Below are 24,159 nucleotides of genomic sequence, written 5' to 3' on the forward strand. Positions count from 1 at the left end.
CTCTGCTGAGATTCAGGGCTCAGCCAGCATAAAGTCTCTGGGGCATATGTTTAATGTGTGTAGTGCTAATTATAGGTTCAAATAATAGGGGCATACGAAATGTGTAGGGAATTTATAAGTGAATGTAACTCATACACTGGGGAGATGGCTTATCATATATTTCAAGGTAAGGCCCACCAGGATGGGGTGCCAATTTCCTGGGGTTGTCTGCTCTGCCCGTCATGTCTAGATATCCTAGAACCCTCAAGAGCACCCCTGCTTGAGGCACTGTTTACCATGGCAGTCAGATCCTCCTGAGATGTGCATAAGCATAACCTCTGGAATATTTCCTGACTCACTTTGAGCTCTCTTAGCTGTAAAAACTCAATTGCATTTAATATTTCCCCTTTCGGTCTAGGTCTTTTTTCAAATGCATTGCTAGTTGGTGCTTGGTAATAATCCCTTGGTCCCAGGGTGGCTCATCTCTGAGAGTAATGCCCCACACCAGGGAGAAGGTATTGAGTTTATATGTAGAGTTTGGGTTAGAAAAAGGCCACATTTGAGCAACAGGGATACTTTCAGGAGGTAATTCTTTGGTAATATTTAAATATTAGGCTAAATTTCCGTTTCTCAAGAACAAGGTTCATAAGTACAAGCATCAGTATCAAGGGCCTGGCAAATTGGCCTGTCCTCTTTCTCTGGGCACTGCCCATATACTCAAAAGATTCATGCCACTCTATGAGAGAATGTAGAAGGATTCCTCAGGATGGGAATTCAATATTCCGTCGGTTATTGTGTGTTTCCACTCAACGAGACAATATCCCATGATCATTGGAACACATTCATATTCTATAAAGGCATGTGCCAGGTGCATCCTTCTTTTTTGATATGTTGTGTTCTCATTTTCATTAATTTTACTGATTTAGTTTGCAATTTCATCCTTGACCCACTGATTGTTTAAGAATTTGTTGTTTAACTTCCATATCTTTGTGCCTTTTTTGAACTTTCCCTCATTTTTGAATGTCAGCTTTGCTGGACACTGAATTCTTGGCTGGCAATTTTTTTTCTTTTAGCATCTTAACTATGTCATACCACTGTCTTCTCTCCTCCATGGTTTCAGATGAGAAATCAGTGCTTAATTTTTACCAAGTTTCCCTTATATGTGATGGATCTCTTTTCTCTTACTGCTTTCAGAATTCTCTTTGTCTTGAGAGTTTGACCAGCTGAGATCTGCCAGCTCTATCTCCTCTCCGCTTGAGCCGGCCTAGTGCCATTCCCACACTTGTTTGCCCTGCAGTCCCCCCACCTGAAGAGCCTTCTGAGCACGGGATTCATTCCTGGTTGTCCAGAGGCTTTCCTTCCTCTTGAAGCCAGCTGAGTGCTGCCTATCTCCTACAGCTTCCCTTTCCCCAAGCCAAGTGGGTCTCCCCTCTCTAGCTGCCCTCTCCAGTTAGCCCCATGGTCCCATGGCTTTCCTTCTACCAGGTAAACCTGCCCCTTCCCACAGTTTCTAGAGGAGGAGTGAAGCCTGCCATTCTCTCCTCTGCCATCTTGGACCCAACTCTAATTCTCTTTAATGTGTGCTCCATCTCACTCATTTAAGAGCACCACCTAAAAAGACATTAAAGTGGTTGTAAAAAATTCATCAGGGGCAACACTTTAACACTTTGTTCACCAGGGATGTTCTATCACTCAACAGTGATCTAGATCTAAAATGGTGCAGAATTATACTTGATGAAACTGAGGAAGCTGTCATGTTGTGAGTTTTATTTCAGGGAAAGCAGAGAAGCTTTCTAGAACTGTGCACATAATTAACAGTGATACCATTTCTATGTGCTGAAGAGTACTAGTAAGTGACATCTTCCATATCATCTGTTTGCTGCAAAGTAGTTGGGGTCAAGGTAATTGTAACTTGTGCCCTTGGATACACAATAGTTTCTAAGAATGTTTCTGACCTATAAATAGGTTCTAATTGTTTATCTTCCTTGTGAGTATCTGTTTCATTTAGGTAGTCTGAACAAGAATCTCAGAAATCCAAAGACACGTATGGAGGACAATCCTGGCAGTGCCATTGAATGCCTTGGATGTGTTCTTTGCCATAATTACCACAGTTGAAGCCCACATGTTGCACAAAGCCACTTTCAGCTTGCATCTACTGAAGTTTCTGCTTCTTTAACTTCTTAAACCGTAATTCTTCTTTATATTCAGGTAAATTTCTATTCATAATAGGAATATTTTCTTCATCTGATGCCACCTTGATAGCCATATTCATATGGCTGTGGAAAAACAGGTTCAGTCATCATCTTCATCTATGTATACTGGAGGTTCATGTGATATCATGAAAGTGGAAAGTTAAAGAGTTGCTGTATTTGTCAGCCAAAGGGGTGCTGATGCAAAATACCAGAAATCTGTTGGCTTTTATAAAGGGTATTTATTCGGGGTAGAAGCTTGCAGTCACAAGGCCATATAGAGTAAGTTACTTCCCTCACCAAAGTATGTTGCCCAGTATTGGAGCAAGATGGCTGCCCGTGTCTGTCAGGATTCAGGCTTCCTCTTCCTCCTAATGCTCCGTGGTCACAGCTTCTTCTGATCTTAGCTGTAGGCTGGGATAAGGCATGTCTCTCTCCCTGGGGCTTGTTTCTTTCCGGGCTTTCTCAGCTGTTCAGGGTGCTGGTCTCTTCAGCTGCAGGCTATCAGGCAAATGGCTCAGCTCTCCTTGGGGCTCCAGTGTCCAAAACGAAACTCTCTGTGTTCTCCTTCTCTGTGTGTTACTTCCCTGTCTTTGAGCATCCGTTTATATAGTCCACAAATGGGGGGTGGGGCAGGGGCTCAAACTGAGTTGCCCTAATGACTTGGTCAAATAAAAGCCCTAATCGTTAATAAAATAAAAGTGAAACCTCTGAATCTAATGCAATCTAATGCACCCAGAAGAACAGACCAGTTTCCAAACATAATCCATTATCTATTTTTGGAATTCATAAACAATACCAAAATGCCCCAGATGCTTATTAAGGGGATACTCTTGTCTACCTGTTGAAGACTTTTCAGAGTACATATATAAGTTTGGTGTTCTGCCTGGCACTGGAATGCCAGCTTTAGTCACTTTATGAAATACTTTTGCACTCAGCTGGTAACCTGTTTTGTTGTCCTATTACCTAGTTCATCTGTTATTTTCTGCCATCACTGAGATTCTGTTTCTTCAGGAAGGTATTTCAAGAGTAGCTGTTCAAGCTTTTTGTGTTCTTCTGTAGCCTACAACTGGTTAAATGGTTCTGGTATATTGTTATCACACAAGTTTCCTCTTATTCTCTGAGGACATTTGTTTGAGACTTCTGGACCATCACTCAAAGGCAACGTAAGTATGAAGGGGATTCCTCATCCTTAGGATTTAAAGGACTTTTTGGTCTAGCAGGTAAACCTACTTTATAAAAAACTGATTTAACTCTCTTAGTATGTCTTTTTTTTAGGAGGTACCAAAAATTGAACCTGAGACCATGTACATGGGAAGCAGGCACTCAAGCACTGAGCTATACCTGCATCTTTTATGTCTTTTAAATTCTCTTTCAAAGTTCCCAAGGCTATTCATATATTGGTCCCATGCAATCTTAGGCAACTGAACAACTCTTTGGATACAGGAGCCCTATATCAGCTTTCTTCTGAAGTTTTTCCACAGATATAATGGGATTTTTTAGTGCTTCTCTCTTGTGTCTGTCTAAACTTTCAAGGTCTTGAATTGCTTGAGAATGCTGGACCTCAAGTACAGCAATCATCTGTAACAGTCTGTGATAATTGAGATTAGTAAAACATATAACTGAGAATAAATGAGGTAGGTTACGAAGTACCTGTATAACCAAAGACCTATCACTGTGGAAATATTACCTCTTTTCCTTATATCCTGAAGAGTTAGAGCTATCATCTAGAATAGAACTTAAGCATCAGGATTTCAGACTCACAGCTGCAGCCAAGGAGAATACTAGAACTTCCTAAATACCTTTTTTTTTTTACAGGTGTTTCACCTAGTATTTGATTCCCAAGTGTCTGTATTATCAGTCATCACTGTATATGTTCATGCTACATTGAGACATCAGGTATTAATTATTTATATGGGTGTACTAGCACAATTTGATATCTTCATGTGGGCTGAGCGCCTTGGGCCACATGAAGTAGCACTGCCATTGTTGCCACTCTGCCCCCACCATGACAGTTGCTAGTGTGGCCGCTGCTGTGGGAATCTCTAGAACAATTTTTAAACAACATAATGTACTGAGTGAGCTATTAACTTAAGAAAAAGAAATATGTTAATAGCACATCTCTCCAACCAAACTTATGCAGTTATTCTGACTGTTGGTTTAATTGACTCCATTAGGCTAAAAAAGGTTAATTAGCAGATATTTGTTCATACTTTAACCCAGGAAATTTTTTTGGAGCAATGAAAAATTCCTAAAATTAAACACAATTATTCACATATCATCTTTTAGGATGTTTATTAATCTTTTTTTTAAATATTAGAAATGATTAATAGCTTCTATTTGATATTCTTTGTTAATAATTTTTAAACTCTGAGCTTAAAATTTAAGTAATTTTAGGTTTTTCCCAATTTAGTAATGAACTAAATGTTTCTTCAATCATTGGTTGGTGATTCATTCTGCAAAACCTTTTCACCTGGATTTGTACTAATCATTTTCTTAGCTTGGGAGCTGGATTTTGTTGTTGTTGTTTTTTATCCCCTGTTGGGAATTGAATCATGTCACCCATAAAAGCCATGTTCAGGTATCAATACCTGGTCTTGAGGGGTGGCCCCATTTGTAAATAGGACCTTTGAAGGTGTTATTAGTCAAGGTGTGCCCAAACTGAATGAGGGTAGATCTTAATCCAGTTTGGCTGAAGTCCTTATGAGCAAAGGAAATTGAACACAGAGGGAAAAAAAAAGGGTAGCATCCTGAAGCTGCAAGTCAGTGTGTGGAACACAGAAGAGAAAGAAGACACCACTTTGCACTTTGCCATGTGACAGAAAAGTCAAGGACCAAGGATTACCGGCAGCCAGCCCTAAAATGCCAGTTTTCAAGGAGAAAGCATTGCCTTGTTGAAACTCGATTTTGGACTTCTATCCTGTTTATACCAAGCCAAGTAGTATTTGTTTTAGCAGCCAGAAAACAAAAACATCTCCTTTGTAAGAACCTTCAATAGTGACTGTTTTGGATAATTAAAATTTTACTCCCGTTTTTTATCCATGATTGTAATATATCTTTATTTTCGAGGGAAGTTTGGTTAGATAATGTGTAATTATGTGAATAGAATTTACATAGTTTTCCAACTGCATCTAGAAAGCTTTTTATGGGAACCCAACCATGTTCTTTTTTATATGTCAACATATTTTGGCTTTCATGGAGTCCTTAATTATTATTTTAAGTTTATATTGCATTAATTCTGTTAATAATGGAATACATCTTAGTTTATCAAGACTCTTAGTATCCATTTCCAGACAAGGAATATACTTTAGTAGCTTTTTTCCCTGTTAAATTACTTAAGAAATAGTTTCTATGACTTTAGTTTAAGAATATACAAATCAATTATGAGTATCCATTTCTTATATTTGGTAGAAATTTGATTTTTATTGCACATATTTCTTGATATTATAAGACAGTATTGACTGACTTTGGAAGATCATTGCAGTGTTGGCAAATACCCAAGTCATATATTCCAGAAAGAACTAATGAAAGTGGGCATGTAGCCTAACGTTGGTATCACATTGAATTTATGACTTGTCAGTTATCTCTGTTTTTTTTGGTGGACTGTGAGTTGAGAGGCTGGAGGAGTTCTTTTAGAGGAGAAATAGAAACATATAGGTAAACAAAGTGGCAATATGAACTTTGAAGTGTGAAGAAAGACTGGGAGGCTTCTGTTGGTTAGAGCCAGTTGATCTAACCTGTAGACACTGCTGTAGAGCTGTCAGTGAGCCACAATGACCTATATTAGAATGGTAATTTCGGGTAGCAGGTATAGAAGCCAGAACTTTACCTAAGAGTTTTAATTATGTAATATGGTTAGAACTTAGCTCTAAGTTAAAATAAAAATTTTGTCTTTTGTAAAATTTTCTTTTTAAAAATTTAATTGAACTAAGGGTGAAAATACTTTTTTACTCTTCAACCAATGATAGGTAGGAAGGTGTCAGGCCCTGTGTTTGAAATCTCTCTCCCAGCTTGGTCACCCAGAAAAGAGTTGGTGGGGCTAGAGAGGATGAACTGTTTGCTCATAACTCAGTCTTTCAGTACCTATAGAATTTTCCCAACTGTGCAGAATCTGGTGTTTTAACAAAGTCAATAAGATGCCTGCTTCACATTAAACATTGATATTTTTAAAAAAGCATACTTGTTATCAGTCTCCAAATTGTATTGCTATTTTAAAGTTAACCTCAAGTGTATATTCTCCATAAAGCCTTCCCTGACCATGATTGCTTCCTATTCAGATTTAAAATATCACTGCATATTCATTAAGAATTAACTAAGGAAGTTAAATATAAATTTGCCACATGACCCAGCAATTCTACCCTGAGGTATCTACCCAAGATAAATGAACATTAATATCTACACGAAGATATGCATGTAAGTTTTCTCAGCAACATTATTCATAATAGAAAATAATAGAAATAACTCAAATGTCTGTCATCTAATGAATGGGCAAACAAAATGTTTATCTGTGCAATGTAACACTATAAGCAATAAAAGGGAACTAATTACTGATTTGTGCTCTGACATGGATGAACCTCAGAAACATTATACTAAGTAAGAGAAGCCAGATATAAGAAACCACATATTGTATTTATGTGAAATATCCTGAATAGACAAATCGATAGAGTCATAATCAATTAGTGATTGCCTCTGTTGAGGTGGGGAATGAGGATTAACAGTAAATAAGTACGAGGAATCTTATTGGGGTAATGAAAATGTTCTAAAACTGATTTATGCTCGTGGTTGCATAACCTGGTAAACGTACTGAAAAAAATCATTGATTTATATATGTAAAATGGGTAAATTATGAGATATGTAAAAATATGCTTCAGTAAAGTTAGTTAAAAAGAAAAATAGAACCAAGGGTATGAGGTAGTATATTTTATCTCACACTTCGTTTTATAGCCATTCCAAGACCTATCTTGATGTTTGGCATTTGATAAGTGCTTAATAAATGTTAATTTTATTTATCTCTTAGTTGAGCATTTAAAATTAAACTGAGCCTACCACCTGGGAAAGTATTACACAGAGATAAGTCCCAAACCAATATCTAACATAGATGAAGTTTATATATTTACCTAAAGTTTTTTTTTTCTTTCAAGTATCAGTTAAAGGGTAAAAATGCAGAGAGATCATAGGTGTTGAGTTCAGTGACTCATCACAAAATGAATATATTTCTGTAAGCACTACTGAGGTCAAGAAAGTCAAGAAATAGGATGTTAAGAATACCCTTGAATATTTCACAGTCATTACTGTCTTCTTTTTCTCAAAGTTAACCAATATACTGACTTATAAATCCATAGATTAGTTTTGCCTGCTTTTGAACTTTATATAAATGGACTCATTCAGTGTTATCTTTTATGCCTGGTTTCTTTTGCTCAATATTGTTTGTGAGATTCATTTAAGTTGTTTCATGTAGCTGTTGTTCATTGTTCCACAGTGTTTCATAATATAAATGCATAATATAAAGTTACTAATGATAGGCAACTGGGTTATTTCTGTAGTTTTTTTCTTTTCTTTTTCCTATTACAAAGAAGGCTACTAAAAGCATTTTCTGCACACCTCATTTGCATGTGTACATCCATTTCTTTTGTTTCTAGGTTTAGGAGCAAAATTGCTAGGTCATAGAATATGTGTTTGTCCAACCTAATGCCAAACTATTTTTCATAATGTTTATATCAATTTAAATTCCAATCAGCAGTTTCTGAGAGTTCCCTGTGCTCTAAATTCCTACTTGGACTCTACATTGCCAGTAATCTTTTTAAATTTTAGCCTTTTTCGTGGGTATGTAGTGGAATCTTTGTTTTTAATTTTATTTCCCTGGTGACTAATGAAGCTGAGCACATTTTCATATATTTATTCCCACTTGGATATTCTCTTTTATGAAGTCCCTTTTTAAATCTCTTGTCTTTTTATATTGTTTGTTTCATAATGGTTTGTAGCAGTTTTTGAGGTTTTAAAAGATATATATATTCTGGTTATAAGCCTTTTGTTTCTTAATATATATTTCATGTATTTTTACATTCTATAGTTTACTCTTATGATGAAGTCTTTTGATGACCAGGATTTCTTAATTTTAAGGTAGCCTTTCTTTATGACTGAGACTTTCTATCTTTAAAAAATCTTTGCCTACCCCAAGATCATGAGGAAAATGTATTAGAAACTATCACTTTACACTTGACATTCAAATCTGGGATTTATTTTTACACGTGGTGTGTATGGTATGAAGTGTTTTTTTGTTTTGTTTTTTAATATGATTACCAGTTGACTCAACTCATGATTGAGAAGAACTCCCTTTTCTCACTGATCTCTAGGGCTAACATTATCGTTGGTCTATTTATCTATTTTTATTCCAGTACCACATTTTCTTAATTACTATTGCTTAAATTAAGTCTTGACATTGGATAAATTCTTCCACCTGGTTCTTTTTTCCTCAAAAGTATGTTGGCTAATTTTGGCTGTTAATAATTTCCATGTAGTTTTAGAATCATGTCGCCTATTTCTGAAAAAGTATTGGGATATTGATTGGAATTTCTTTGATTTCATAAATCAACTGGGGATATTTGACATCAGATTTTGTATTTCTTTTTGTGTCAGTTTTTGAAACTATGTGTCTATGTTTAGGAATTTATGCATTTAAGTATTTCAAAAATTTTACATTTATTCATGGAAGTTATTGCTAACATCTTATCTTTTTGATATCCATAGACTTTGTTGTGATGATCCTTTTTCCACTTCTGACAGTAGTTATTTGAGACTTCTTTTTATTTTTCTTGGTCAGTCTCACCTAAGGAATCATCAATTTTTACAATATTTTCAAAGTACAAAAATTTGACTTTGTTGAATTATGTCTTTAATATTTGTTTTCTAATTCTGTATTTTTTTCTTTAATCACTGTTTTCTTCTCTTTTCTTTGAATTTAATTTGCTGATTATTTTCTAGTGAAATTTTGAGATCAATGCTTAATCATTTATTTTATTTTTTTCCCCTTGTATATCCATTTAAAGCTAGACATTTTTCTCTAAGCTGAACTTTAGTTATACTCCAGTACTTTCATATAGTATTTTTATTATTCAGTTAGGCATGTTTCATGGATTATTTAGCTTTTCATTTTGAAATTTCCAAACACAGACAATTTTTTTAGTTATCTTTCTGTTACTTATTTCTAGCATAGTTTTATTTATTTAGGTCCTTTATTAAAGAACATACTCAGAACACTTTCAGTCCTTTTACATTTGTGGAGATTGCTCCATGATCCAGAATATGGCCAATTTTTGTAAATGGTTTGTTTCTGTTTTAGTTTGCTAAAGGCTGCCAGTGCAGTGTACCAGAAGAGTGTTGACTTTTATAGTGGGAATTTATTAGGTTAGAAGCTTACAGTTCTGAGGCTGTGAAAATGTCCAAATCAAGGCATCGTCAGAGATGCTGTCTCCCAAAGGTTCCTGCTGGTAGTCCTGGACTTTTGCCATGTGGAAAGGTACACTGGTGGATCTGCCATGCTCTGCCTTCTCCTCCAGTCTATGTTGCTTTCAGCTTCTTGCTCTTGTGGCATTCTCTCTGTCTAATGAGTTCCTCTCTGACTTTGCAGTCTTCTTTCTGTGTCTATGGCTTTTTTTCTCTCTATTTATAAAGAACTCCAGTAAGAGGTTTAAGACTCACCTTGGGCTATGCCTTACTGGGGCAATTTATTCAAATGGCCCTAACTGACCTAAGCAAAGGTTCACAATAGATTCAATTTAAGGACATAATTTTCTGGGGTCCACATAAAAGACTTAAACCAGCAAAGTACCTTAAATTGTAATCCTGTTCATATATATCCTCTCTGAACTTTGGTTTGCTTGTTCTCTCAATTATTGAGAATTGTATGTTAAAATTTCTCCTTGCTTTATATTAATATACCGAGGCTATAATATTATGTCTATAAACATAGAATTATAATTCTCTTGAGCTTTTTATCATTATAAAATATCCTTCTCCTGCTAGAGGAAATGCTTTTGGTGGTAAAGTCTAGTTTGTCTGATATGAATATATCTACCCCAACTTTGTTTTGGTTAACATTTGCCTGATATATCTTTTTTCCTCCTTATACTATCAAGTTTTCTGTGCTCTATAGCAGGGGTTCTTAACCAGGGGTCCATGGACCCCCAAGGGGTCCTTGAAAAGATTTCAGGGGGTCTGTGAGCTTGAATTGAAAACCCCAAAAAACACTATTCTTGTGGGGATGTGCTGGTACGGGTGTGATATATTTATTAAATAATACACAGTATAGTGTGGACTTAGTAAGGGGTCTGTGATTTTTACTGACTGGCAGACAGGGTCTGTGGAACAAAAAATGGTAAGAACCCCTGCTCTAGATGTTTTGTATATGTTTCTTATAAGTAATATTTCTTTCTTTTTTTTTTTTTTTTTGCTTCTATTGCTTGGTTTACAATTGGAGTATTAGCTGTTCTCTGTAATTAATTTGCAAGTCTTTTCTCCCAGCTTGTCATTTGTCTTTTTACTTTGTTTATATTGTTTTTTACTATGCAATTTTTAAAAAATATTTTTATGTAGTTCAATTTAGGAATCTTGCATCTGGAATTTTAGTTATAGTCAGAGAGCCTTTTCCTATTTTCAAGTTATAGGAGAATTCAACAATGAATTCTAATACTTTTTAGAGTTTTGTTTTTAAATTTAAATCCCTGATCCATTTGGAGTTCTTTCTTGTATTTGGCATAGTCAATGGATCTAATTTTATTTTCTTCCAAATAAAGTTATGTAGTTGCCCACAAACCATTTTTTAAAAATAAAAGACTCATATCCCAGTGATATATAACCTTATGTGCATATTTTTATATGTAATTGGTATATTTCTAGACTTTCTATTCTGTTCCTTTGGTTTGTCTCTCTAGAAATGTGCCAGTACGAATCTCTTTTAATTTTAGAGGCTTTATTGCATGTTTTAATAACTCGTAGAGCTGTTCTCTAATTTGAGCTCTTTGTCGTTCATTGTTTTCCTAGCTATTCCTGGGTGTGTGTATGTGTGTGTGTTTTCTCATATGAATTCTAAGTTCGAGTTTTCAGGCTCTGTGGAAGTGCTCATTAGGATTTTATTGGGATTGCATTAAATTTGTAAATTTACTTGAGAAAAACTAACAACTTGACGAAGCTGAGGCATCCTAACCAATAACAAGAGATGCCTTTCTATTTGTTTTAGTTTACTTCTGTGTTTCAGGGGTGTTTTATAATGTGTGTATGTGTGTGTTTTCTAAATTAGATTTTCATTATTTTTTTGCTATGTTTATTCTCAAATATTTTTTTAACAAATCAATTTTATTGGTATGTATTACTAAAGCATACAATTCATTTGGTGTAATCACATAGTTGTACATTCATCACTTCAGTCACTATTAGAGTATTTTCATTATTTCAATAATAATAATAAAAAGCAGACAAATGAACAAGAAAATTGCTGTTGTAAATGGGGTTTTCTCATCCTTTATTTCTTCTTCCTGGTTATTTGTGCGTATGAATGCTGTTGATTTTTACATGTTTTATATCCTGCTTTCTTGTTAAATTATTTTGTTTTGAGTTGATTTTTTCTTCTAGGATTTTCCAAGTATGCTATCTACAAATATAGTTTTTTTCTACTTATTATGCCTTTTATTGTTTTATCTAGTTTAATTGCTTTTGCCTAGTAGCTGCAAACAATGCATACATGTATTTTTTTAATTACATTTTTTATTGTGAGATAATTGTGGATTTATGTCTACTGTAAGACATAAAGAGGTTCTACTACTCTTTTCTGACTTTCCCCCAATGGTATAATGTCTTACATTATTACAACAAAGATATTGACATTGATACAGTTCTTCATGTTGTCCTTTTATAGGCACACCTACTTCCTTTATACCCATATACCCTTCTTTTCCTATGGCCACCATCAATCTGTTTTCCTTTTCTATAATTTTGTAATTTCAAGAATGATGTATAAATGGAACCATATATAACTATTGGGATTGGCTTTTTTCATTCAGCATCATTTCCTGGAGTTTTAGCCAAGTTGATGTGTGTATCAGTATTTTTTCCTTTTTATTGCTGATTATTTTTCCATGGTATGGATGTACCACTGTTTAACCACTCACCCATTGAAGGGTTGTTTTCAGGTTTTAGCTATTATAAAAAAGGTGCTATGAATGTTTGTGTATAGGTTTTTGTGTGGACATAAAGTTTTTATGTCTCTGGGGATAAATGCTCAAGAGTGCAATTGCTGGGTCATATGGTAGTTGTATGTTTAGTTTTGTAAGACACTGTCAAACAAATTACAGAGTGGCTGTACCATTTACTATTCGACCAGCAATGTCTGATCTATAGAGTTTCCCTGCATTCTCACCAGCATTTGGTGTTGTTACTCATTTGTATTTTAGCTATTCTGATAGAGGTGTAGTGATTTCTCATTGTAGTTTATATTTGCATATCCCTAGCAGCTAATGATGTTTTTTTTTGCCATCTATATATCCTATGGTGAAAATCTCTTCATGCCTTTTGTCCACTTTCTAATTGTCTTTTTACTATTGAGTTTGAGAGTTCTATATATATAATAGACAGTAGTCTTTTATTGATATGTGGTTTGCAAATATCTTCTCCCAGCCTGTAACCTCTTTTTTTTTTTTCCAGAAGGTACTGGGGATTCAACCCAGAACCTCATAGAGGGGAAGCAGGCACTCAACCCCTGAACTACATCTGCTCCCCAGTGAGAGTTGGTTCTTTTTGATTGTTTTGTTTTATTTTTAGGAGGTACTAGGGAAGAAACCTGACACCTCGTATATGAGAAGCACGTGCTCGACCATTTGAGCTACATCCGCTCCTGTAGCTTTTTTTTAGTCCTCTTCATAGGGTCGTTTGCAGAACAAACATAAATACTAAAATTTTAATAAAGTCCAACTTACGAATTTTTCCTTTTATGGATTTCACTTTTGGTGTCAAGACTAAGAGCTCTTTGCCTAGCCATATATATCCTGAACATTTTTCTCCTTTGTTTACTCTAAAATTTTATGGTTTGACCTTTGACTTTTAAGACCATGATCCATTTTTGAGTTAATTTTTCTATGTGTTGTGTGGTTTAGTTTGAGGTTCTTTTTTTTTTTTTTTTTTGCCACATGTGTGTTTTTACAAATTTCCCAGGTGACTGACAATAAGTGGTATTTTAGTTTCCTAGGCTACTCAAGCAGATACCTTGAATGGGTTGGATTAAACAATGGGAAGTATTAGTTTATGATTTTGAGGCCGAAGGAAAGTCCAAATCAAGGCATCATCAAGGTTATCTTTTCTTCCCGAAGACTGTCATTCTGGGGACTGGCTGCCAGGGATTCTTGATCCTTAGCTTGTCACATGGCAGTGCACATGAGGCCTCTTTTGGCCTCTGCCTCTTCTTCTGGTTCCGGGTTCTGTTGGTTTTAGCTTCTGACTGTTCCCTCTGTAGCTTTCTCTCAGTGTCTGAATTTTATTCCACTTATAAAGGACTCCAGTAACAGGATTAAGACCCATCCTGATTGATTGGGCCATACCTTAACAGAAGGAATCTCATCAAAAGTTTCTTTTTACAAGGAATTCACATCCACAGGAATGAATTAAGTTTAGGAACATTTTTTTTGTGGAATACATTCAGCTTCAAACTACCACAAGTGCCGCAGGTTGAGGATCATTGAATTAGATAATCAGCAAAGTCGTTTCTTACCCTGAAAGTCTGTGAATTGCTTTTCTCAAATGGGACTGAGGAGCCACTAGGTTAATTAGGGCTCTGAGGACAAGGTAGCAAAATGAATTTGGTAAATATGGCATACTAAGGCTCCTTCTTGGAACTTCATAATAAAGATGGGCTTAGAGTCAGAGTTCTGGATACATGGGAGAAATTTCTGTGATCTGGGGTAAGTATCTGTATCTGGGAGGGTATGATTGTAGGTGATGCCTGACTTGAGAAAATGCTGCAGATGGCATATTTTTAGAATTTCTTTATTTTCTTTAGATGGCATATTTTAAAATAAGAATTTATAGCTCATTGTGGACTGGATTACTTTTTCAAACACTTGTACAAAGTTGGGAATATGTATGTACATGTTGGTGAAAATTAGTGACAAAAATAAATTCACTTAATGGAATTTCCTTCATGAGTTTAAGTATATTATTATAATATGAGAGGTAAAAAGCAATATAAAATGAGCCAAAATACAAAATAGTATAATTATAATTTATCTCTTAGTTATGCACATCATTTTAGTAGAAATAAGAGAAAATATTAATTTGTAATATTTAAAAACATAGTTTAGATATGGAAAGTGAATTAGATAATGTATTAAACTTATTAAGGAAAAGTGTTAAAACTAATGCAATGCAGACTTTTGAAGGCAGGGCAAAAATTGGGAAGGTAGTATAAGAATTCATGTATTCATTTTAACCAATATTTGAGTGTCTTCTATGTGATAGGAACAGCTCTAGATATTTGGGATACATCAGTTAGCAAAAGAAAGATCATTGCCCTTGTGGAACTTTCTAGCAAGAAAGGTAGTTAATAAAAAATGAATACATTCAGTAAGTAAATTATATAGTATGTTCTTTTTAGTACAATGGAAAAAAGAAAAATAGAACAAGGGGCTCTGGGAGTTCTGGATGTATGGGGGAGGACAAGTTTCAGTATTTAACTGGGTGGAAAAGACCAAGCTTAATGAGAAGATGACCTTTAAGCAAGGATTTGAAGGAAATGAGGGCGTCTGAGATCTCTAGGGAACATTGTTAAGGCAGAGAGAGGAGCCAGTACAAAGGCTAGAAGACAGGAAAGTTTTTTATCTTCTGAATATTTAAGCTCATCACAAATTATTTGTAACGCTCATAATTTCAAACATATAACTGAAAAACAACATAAACTTATTTTTAAAAATAACTTTTCAATTCGGAAATAATTTCAAACTTATAGAATGGTTGCAAAAATAATACAAAACCCACACAGAGAACTCCAACATACCTCCCACTCAAATACCCACCCAGATCCACCAACTTTTAAAATTTTGCCACCTTTACCGTTCCTCCCTTTCTTCCCCCCTCCCTCCTTCTCTTTCATTCAAGTTCAGGAAATTTAACATTGATATAATGCTTACTGTCTATATTCCAATTTTTTCATATGGCCCATTAACATCCTTTTGGGCATTTTCCCCATAATTATTTCCAGTCCAAGATCATATTTGCATTTAGTTGTTATTGTATCCTTAGTCACTCTCTCTCTTTAAATTGTGGAAACATACAACTTGAACTTTCCCATACAGCCACTCCCAAGCACATACTAATTTTATGTATTTTTTTTTTCTTTGGGTGGTAGGGAAAGTCCCCAACTGGGGCTTAAATTGGCTTGTAAATGGGCCTGGAATAATCAGCTTTGTTTTAAATCCCTTCATAACTCATTTGCCTGATAAACATGCTGAAGGATTTCAAAATACTGTGTGTGAATTAGGAATTTTCCAGTTCTTGGTATTCTGGGCTCTTTGGCTTTCTCAGTCCCAAGCATGAGTACATAGTCTTATACTTCTTCAAACTCAAAGTTAATGTTGTAGGCTAAATGTTAATTGAAAATACTTTGAGTTTGTGTGGACACTTTTTTTTTTTTAATTTTAAGCTCTTCCCATTAGAGTGCTTTGTGTTTCAAGGAAAGGATGGCTCAAATACAATTATTGTAATTCTTTTTTTCCTTGATTTAATATGTTTTAAATACTATTCCTCTCTTAAAGATAGGAATTTCAGCATTTTACCTGAGTAGCAGATCTTTTTGTTTTGTTTTGTTTTGAAAAGGAAGTCCAAATCCAGTTATTATTGTAGAAAAAGGGTAAGTCAGTTAATGGGAAAGTAAACTTGCTTTCTATTTAATTGTCCATAAGGAAAGCTTTGTGTGATAATTTGAGGAATTTTTCATGTTTTTCAAGAGAATAAACTGCATAGGGATTTAGTGTTCTTTAGTTATCTTCATTTTGTCTTCAACAAGTTCAAGTAAAATGACACTTGCAGAGTCTTTTTAAAAATGTAACCTCTTCATTTACTTAATCTGTAGTGAAAAGAGAAGTTAAGCAGGGTTTTCTAAACAAAGGAATACTTTTGTATTGTCTGTATAAGTTGATCTTTTTGTGAACTTATGGGCTATTCATCATTAAATCAATTTAGCTAGGTAGTTGTGTTTTTGCTCGCCTTGCTTAAAAAGGAAAATATCAGCTGAGAATAGTTATGATTTATATATATTGAAGCCATTTCTTTTTAGGAAGGCCCTCTGGGAAATAAATGCAATTCCATAAAAGTAAACTGATAATTTTTAAGTTTGAATATGAGCCAAAAGATTTTGTTTTGCTCTTTTTGATAAAATTTCACGCCCTTTTTTAAGTTTACTTTCTTGTTGATATTATTTCCAAAAGTATAAAATCACTTATTTACATTGGCTCTTAAACTTAAATTTGAGAATAACTTTATTAAATCATCACAGAAATGTAAGGGTAAAGATCCGGGGGGAAAAACAGGAAAAACTATGACTTGAATTTTCAGTGAACTATTTATGGTGGATTTATACATTGCTACCTTGTCTTTATTTCCTCTTGTGTATGTGGAGTAAGACCTTAAAAGATATAGATTCTGTTGTCTTCAGAAATCTCTGCTTCTTCTTGTGTAGTTTATGAATACAAAACTAAACAAAACACCAAAAAAAGCACTAGGATTTTAAAAAATATGCTAAATCAAGAAATAAACTAGTATATTCCCTGAATTCACATATTGTTTCCTCTAGTACCAGAATTTACAATACAATACAATATGAAATAATGCTGGTGAACTTGATCAAATCTTGTTTTGTTTTTTATATAAACTTGACCATTGAGATAAACCACAGTTTCATGCATTAGGCTTTTTGCTTACTCTGATTCTTTACTTACTATTAAAGCCTTGTTTGGGCAATTAACATATTGACATAAGCAATTTAGGACTTGTGCACAGATTTGGAAGAGCAGCAGAAAAGAAGGAAATTAAAAACCTTAGCTTAAGAAAATGGAATGCAATCTGATTTGTGAAACCGTTCATCTGTCTGTTTTAGTTTTGAGTTACATAGTTGCATGGAATGAAGCATTGAAGTATGTTACTTGAGGGCTTTTAAAAATAAATTTTTAAAGCATTTGTTAGTAAATAACTCAAAACTGAACTTTCTTAGTGCCTTGAGTTTTGCTTTCAGCTTTATAATTGTAGAGTTTGCCATAACTGAGGTATGTTAATTTTTTGTTTTATTTAGTTTCTCTTTCTTAGGATCAAGGAAATAATCTTTTAAAGGGAGACTTGAGTTTTTGGGGGTGGGTAGTGATTTTTTTTTTCTGTTTTATTTTTTAATATGAAGTAATTATTATTGTTGATTATAAAACACAAAGTTATTAAAATTTGCTTTTTGCTTTTACAGTTATATTTATTGGTTTAAAATGTTTTTTTGTTACATGGCTTCCATGAACACTTAAAATTTTCATGTACAGATTCAGGTTTTGCACATTAGAAAGCATGTTAAGTTGATATTTTCTTTATTTCTTAAAATTGGATCCCAGAATCAAAATGAATTTTTAATAATTTAAATTTATTTGTGTATATGTATGTATCTTGTTAGTGAAAGAAAACTTGAATTTCAGCATCTTTGATAGTTAAGTGTGAAAGGTACATAGTTTTTCGGCTAGGTGAAGAAACAGTAAAATTTTATTGTACTGGTTTAGGCCTAGTTGATAAGAATTTCCTACCTCACCTCTTCCCAATTCATACAGATACTGTAGGCATTTGCTTCTTCCTTCTACTTTAGTTTGGAAAATTTTCTCTTACAAAATATTATTCTTATTGCTCTGTTAACCTAGGACTCCTTGAAATATTCTGCCTTTGAAACAGTAATTTTTAGTTTTTATGCATTTAGTTTTTAGTTTTATACATTTTATACATATTAATGATAAATTTAGCTTATTAATGAAATTGTTGGTCAGGTAAACATCATTTTGACCTTTTGAAATTATGTATTCTATTCCTTTATTTAAAGTGATGATTTTAGTGCTAGTAAGAGCTTAGAAAGTGTCATTCTTTTTATGGGCATCCATAGAAAACCTCATCCAAAAACCATAAGGTTTGAAATGTAATATTGGTTGCTACCAGCATTTCTTTTAATGAATTTATTCTTTTACTCTGGTGTAATTTAAGTGCATTTTTTAAAAAAGCTTACCTTAAGAATATTGTAAAGAATATAGTATTTTAAGATTAGATGGTATCCAGAACATGCAGTCCATGAGTTAGTCCAGTGTTATTGGAGGAATTATTAAATGACACTGACCTCATTTCCTTTAGAACAATGAAAATTAATAGTTTCACATTTTATTAGGCTGATATTCCAGATGTAGTGTACTTTTAATTAAGTGTAGTTTCCTTTTAGTTATGGTATGTGTATCTGTTTTTTGTCGCAAATTCTTTCTAGTTTTACAGTTTTCCACATGTTTTCTTTCACCATTTATGATTTTTTTCAAAGCAGAGCTATAAGGATTTAAATCACTTTAGCATGCAGCAAAACAGTTTCCATTCAAACAATAAACGCCATTTTAAAAAGCCTTTAGATCTTCTGTCACTTCATAAATATAAATGTATAAAAACGTTATGCAGTTGTAGTGCCCACCTGCTAATTAAATGCAGATTTTCTCAAACTTGTTTAAAATCTGTCTATTTGTTTCAAGTCTGTCTCTGTTCAGAATACATATGGCCCTTGTGAAACTAATTATGCTTATGGAGCAGCTGTTAAATTTAGTGCAACTAATTTTATCCAATATTTTACATTTTAATTGATTACCTGTGAAGAAATTAGCAAATTAACACTTATTGTACAGTAACTGAATGATCTTTTATGGTTACTTTCAGATTTAACAAGTGAGCCAGGCACTGATAGAATAAAGACATTTCTAGAATTTTTAGATTGGAATATTATTGGTGGACCTTGATTATCTGGTGTGAAAATTTAGGAGGACTGATGAGTGATGTCAAGCATCTGTGTGTTCTTTATCTTAAACATGAGAAGCAGATTGGCAAGTAATAGTTTTTTTTTTTTTTTCACAGAATTTGGTAACATATGGGCTTATCTGGATCTAAGAAGTCTTTGAAGATCTTTGAACTTGACTAAATGACTTAACCTTTGGCATAGTGGGTGGGTTATATACTCTTTCTTGGGGGGGAGGGTGGCATTCTGCATTTCTCTTTTTCCTTTTCTCGATTCTACTTTTTAATATCCTCTGTTAAAAATGGGGAGACTGGGAATGGTAATTGGGTATTTAGAAGATAAATATGATAAGAATATCAAGGTATTTTGTTAACTGGGTCTATATGATAAAGTAGGGTTAAATCTTTGTTAATATTTAAGAAATTAGTCTGTGTAGATATTTACTGTCTCTTGGCTTTATAGATGTTATTTGAAATTGATCCTGGAATCAGATCTTACTGGCAGTGTGCTGTAGTAGAAAGGATGTGGACAGATTAGGTTCACATTTCAGCTCTATCATTCATTGACTCTGTGGCCTCTGAACTCTGAAGAGTTCAGTTTTCTCAAGGCAAAAACAAAAACGACAGGAGATGATAACATTTGTAGAAATACTTCTGGAAATTAAATGAGATCAAGTACATGAATACAGCTAGCATGCTTCCTAGCATGTAGAAGATTCTTAGTACTAGTAATGGGAGCCGATGTTATGCCTTATAACATTACCAAAAGGCCTACTAATGCAGATTATTTTGCTTATTTTAGGACATTAACTGCTATAGTAAATGAGAGATTGGTTTTCATATGCTAGCTTTGAATTCCTATGATAACTCAGTTGTAAACTTGATGTAAGTACAAGAAAATATACCTGGAATTTTGATAAATATTACTTCATTTGGGGCACTAAAGTAGGGAATTACTGTATCAGAAATATTCAAGCAATCCCTGTTTACAAAGACTTGATTTACAGCATCTGCCCCTAGTAAGGCCATTTGCCCTTGGTTCAGCAGTTTAGAACATTTGGCAAATGAACTGATCTAGAGAGATGATTTCTCTAAGATAGGTGTAGGGTCAGTAAGTGACCAAAACTGAAGAGTATTATTAGCCCATTTAGTTTGAGTTAGTTAAAATTCAAAATGTATGTATTTTCTTCAAAGAAATAGTGTTGTCAGTTGTGCTAGGTGTATTTGAAAAAAGTCTTTTGGTACCAGGCTTTCAGTGTTTTCTGTCAATAGTCTTCTGTGGGCTGTACTGAAAAACTAATCATCATAATTTTTATGGTCAGTTTCATATGACAGCCTTATAAATAAATAAAAGCTCAAACAATTTTTTAATTCCTTCCGTAGAAATTTTTTAACACCCTATAAAACAGAGAGAATAGTATGATGAAGCCTAATGTACCTCATGTCTAATAATAATATCTTCATCATGTAGAATATTTGGCCCATCTCAAAGCTTTACTTTTAAGCTTTATTAGGATGGGGCCAGAGCAACCATTACTCTGTGGCTAATTAGCTAATTGATTCTTCTGAGTACTCTTTGCCATGCTTTATGTTTGAAGTATCTCTACTCTAACTGTTGAACACTATTTATTCCCCTATATGATCATCAGGAATTTTGCTGCTTTCTGGTGTACTTTTCTCTCGTCTCATGGAATTTCACCTCACAACTTCACAGAAGATGGAAGGGACCCCACAGCAGTTCTCTGGGTCCCTTTCTTTGTCAGACTTCCTCTTTGGTACAATGCCTTGCAAATTCTAGCCACTTTGTCCTCTGTGAAGACCTACTTCTGTCTCCTTAAGTTGACAATGCCTCTGAGCTCTATTTGAGTTCTTTCTGCTCTCTGTCCCGAAAACTTCCTTAAAACAATAAGTTGGGGCAATCCTAGGGCTCAATTTGTTTTTCTTCTTTTGAGGATGATAGTCTTGTGCTGCCTATTGATCAGTATCTGAAACCAATTGTTTTATATATTTTGCCTGCTTTTCTAGTTGTTAAATGTAGAAGGGCAATGTTCATAGCCTATAACCCCTTATAAGAAAAAGGCCATGTTATTCTGATACTGATTATTTTATTTTTGATTTTCCTATTTTCTTTTATCATTTCTACCAAGATATTATCAAGGTTATTAATCTTTTCAAAGAATCAACTTTTGTCTTTCTTGATCATCTGTTCCATTAATTTTTTCTTTTTCTTTCTTTCCTTTCATCTTCTCTGAGTTTAATTTTCTGTTCTTTTTCTAATTCCTTGAGATTAGATGCTTAGATAATTTATTTTCAGCTTTTATTCTCTTTTTAATATATGTATTTAATGCTATAAGTTTACCTCTAAGCTGTGCCATAATTTAATTTTCACTCAGTTCAAATATTTAAAAAATTCTCCTTGTGAATTCTTCTTTTACATGGGTTTTGTAGATAATAATAAATTTCCAAACATTCAGGGAGGTTTTAGTTGTCATTTGCTTATTGTTGTCTTCCTTAATTCCACTGTGTCAGAGAATATAATTTATATGCTTTACATGTTTGAAATGTGTTGAGATAGTTTATTTTATGAAATATTCCAGGTACCATGGCAACTTTGGGTACAGTTAATTAGGTAAATTAACCACTTGCCACATCCTCTATATCTTTACTTTTTTTTTTTTTGTCAGAGAAAAATTCTAATTGTGGGTTTGTCCTTGAAATTCTGTCTGTTTTTATATATTTTGAAACTCTGTTATTATCTACATTCATGATTGTTATATATTCTTTTGGGTTTGGCCTTATTATGATAAAATTTCTCTATTTTTAGTAATATTTCTTTTTTTTTAGGATTTTTATTTTTTATTTATTTCTCTCCACTCCCTCCCCTGCTGTTGCCTGCTCTCTGTGTCTATTCACTGGGTGTTCTTTGTGTCCACTTGCATTCTTGTCAGTGGCACCAGGAATCTCTGTCTCTTTTTGTTGTATCATCTTTCTGTGTCAGCTCTTTGTGTGTGTGGTGCCACTCTTGGGTAGGCTGCGCTTTTTTGTGTGGGGCGGCTCTCCTTGTGGGGGCATACTCCTTGCGTGTGGGGCTCCCCTACGAAGGGGACATCCCTGTATGGCATGGTACTCTTTGCACGCACTACGCGTGGGCCAGCTCACCACATGGGTCAGGAGGTGCTGGGTTTGAACCCCGAGCCTCCCATATGTTAGAGAGGCATTCTTATCAGTTGAGCCAAATCCGCTTCCCATATTTTTAGTAATATTTCTTAATTTGAAGTCTGCTTTCTCTGATATTGGTATGGATTCACCATCTTTTTTTTTTTTTAATATATTTTTTTATTTTAAAAAGATACTTAGATTACATAAAATGTCGCAAAAAAAATATGTAAGGGATTCCCATATGCTCCATTCTCCACACCTCACACTTTTCCCCACATTAACTATGTCTTTCATTAGCCATCTTTTGTGAGTGCTTTTATGATATGTCTTTCCATCCTTTTACTTTCAACCTTTGTTTGCTTTCATATTTAAGATGTTCATTTTGAAAGCTATGTGTAGTGGGTTTTTTTTTGCTTCAGTCTGACAGTTTCTTTCCATTGTATTTATTAATTATTGATCTATTTGGATTTATTTCTACCATCTTACACTGTTTTCTATTTGTCCCACTCATTTTTTGTTCCTTTTTTCTACTTTCTTGGCTTCTGTGGATTAATTTTATTATTTTCATTTTCTTTCTATCTATACCTTGTTTTACTTTTTAAAAATTGCACTTTGAAAGGTTAATCTAGAAGCAGCTTGTCCTTGACTTAGTAGAGTCTAATATATAATTACTACTTTTGTTCTCTTTTTTTAAATAACTTTCATACTTGAAGTATAGATTTGCTGGATATAATTTTAACATTGTGAACACATGCTCTTTCCCCTCAAGTTTCTTAAGGAAACTCAAAGCCATACTGATGCCCACTTGTTATTCTTTCTTTGTTAGTGACTTGATCAATAATTTTTTCTTTGTCTTTAAAGTACAGTAACTGTATCAGAGTTGACTGTTGTCAGTCAATTTTCCCAGATTCAGAGTGGATCCTTTTTATGTGTAGATTCTTTTAGTTATGTAAATGTTCTTGAATTATGATTCAGTACTGTTTGTTTTCCCTTGTTTTTTCCTTCTCCCAGAGCTTACATTAAGTTGGATGTTTATTGTCTGCTCCTTCCTTCTGTAATTTTCCTCTGATCTTTTCTACTATTTTTTAAAAAGCGATTTTATTGAGATTTATTCACATATCATACGATCTATCCAAAGTATATAATCAACAACTTTTAGTATAATCACAATGTTGTGCATTCTTCACCACAAAATTTTTTAAAACTTTTTCATTATTCAAAAAAGAAAAACTTAGCATGCCTTCCCCAGCCCTACATAAGCACTAATCTAATTTCATCTCTATAAATTGATTTATATTAACATTTTATATAAGTGGAATCATATAATACGTTACACAATATATTTGGTTCAGAGTAATGCAATCATACCATATTTGTCCTTTTGTGTCTGACTTGCTTCGCTCAACATAATGTCCTCCAGGTTCACTCATGTTGTCATATGCTTTATGACTTTATTTCTTCTTATGGCTGCCTAAAATTCCATCATGTGATTACACCACAGTTTGTTTATCCATTCATCGGTTCATGGACACCTGAGTTGTTTCCAACTTCTGGCAATCATGAATAATGCCTCAGTGAACATTGGTGTGCAGATATCTGTTTGTATTCCTGCTCTCAGTTCTTCTGGGTATATACCCAGTAGTGGTATTGCAGGGAAAAGTAGCAAATCTATAGTCAACTTCTTTAGGAACTGCCAAACAGTCCTTCACAGTGACTATACCATTCTACATTCCCACCAACAGTGAATGTGTTCCTATCTCTTCACAACATCTCCAACACTTGTAGTTCTCTCTCT

The 24,159-nt window shown here is 34.0% G+C and overlaps 1 protein-coding gene and 1 pseudogene across 3 annotated transcripts in view; one reads left to right on the forward strand and one right to left on the reverse strand.

Annotated features, from left to right (window-relative positions):
• RSRC1 (arginine and serine rich coiled-coil 1) overlaps positions 1–24,159 on the forward strand; it is a 461,399-nt gene that overhangs the window by 91,338 nt on the left and 345,902 nt on the right. The window lies entirely within an intron of this gene.
• On the reverse strand, positions 1,848–3,895 carry LOC139438753 (ZZ-type zinc finger-containing protein 3-like; annotated as a pseudogene).

Source organism: Dasypus novemcinctus, chromosome 4 (assembly GCF_030445035.2).
Source record: "Dasypus novemcinctus isolate mDasNov1 chromosome 4, mDasNov1.1.hap2, whole genome shotgun sequence".
Classification (NCBI taxonomy): domain Eukaryota; kingdom Metazoa; phylum Chordata; class Mammalia; order Cingulata; family Dasypodidae; genus Dasypus; species Dasypus novemcinctus.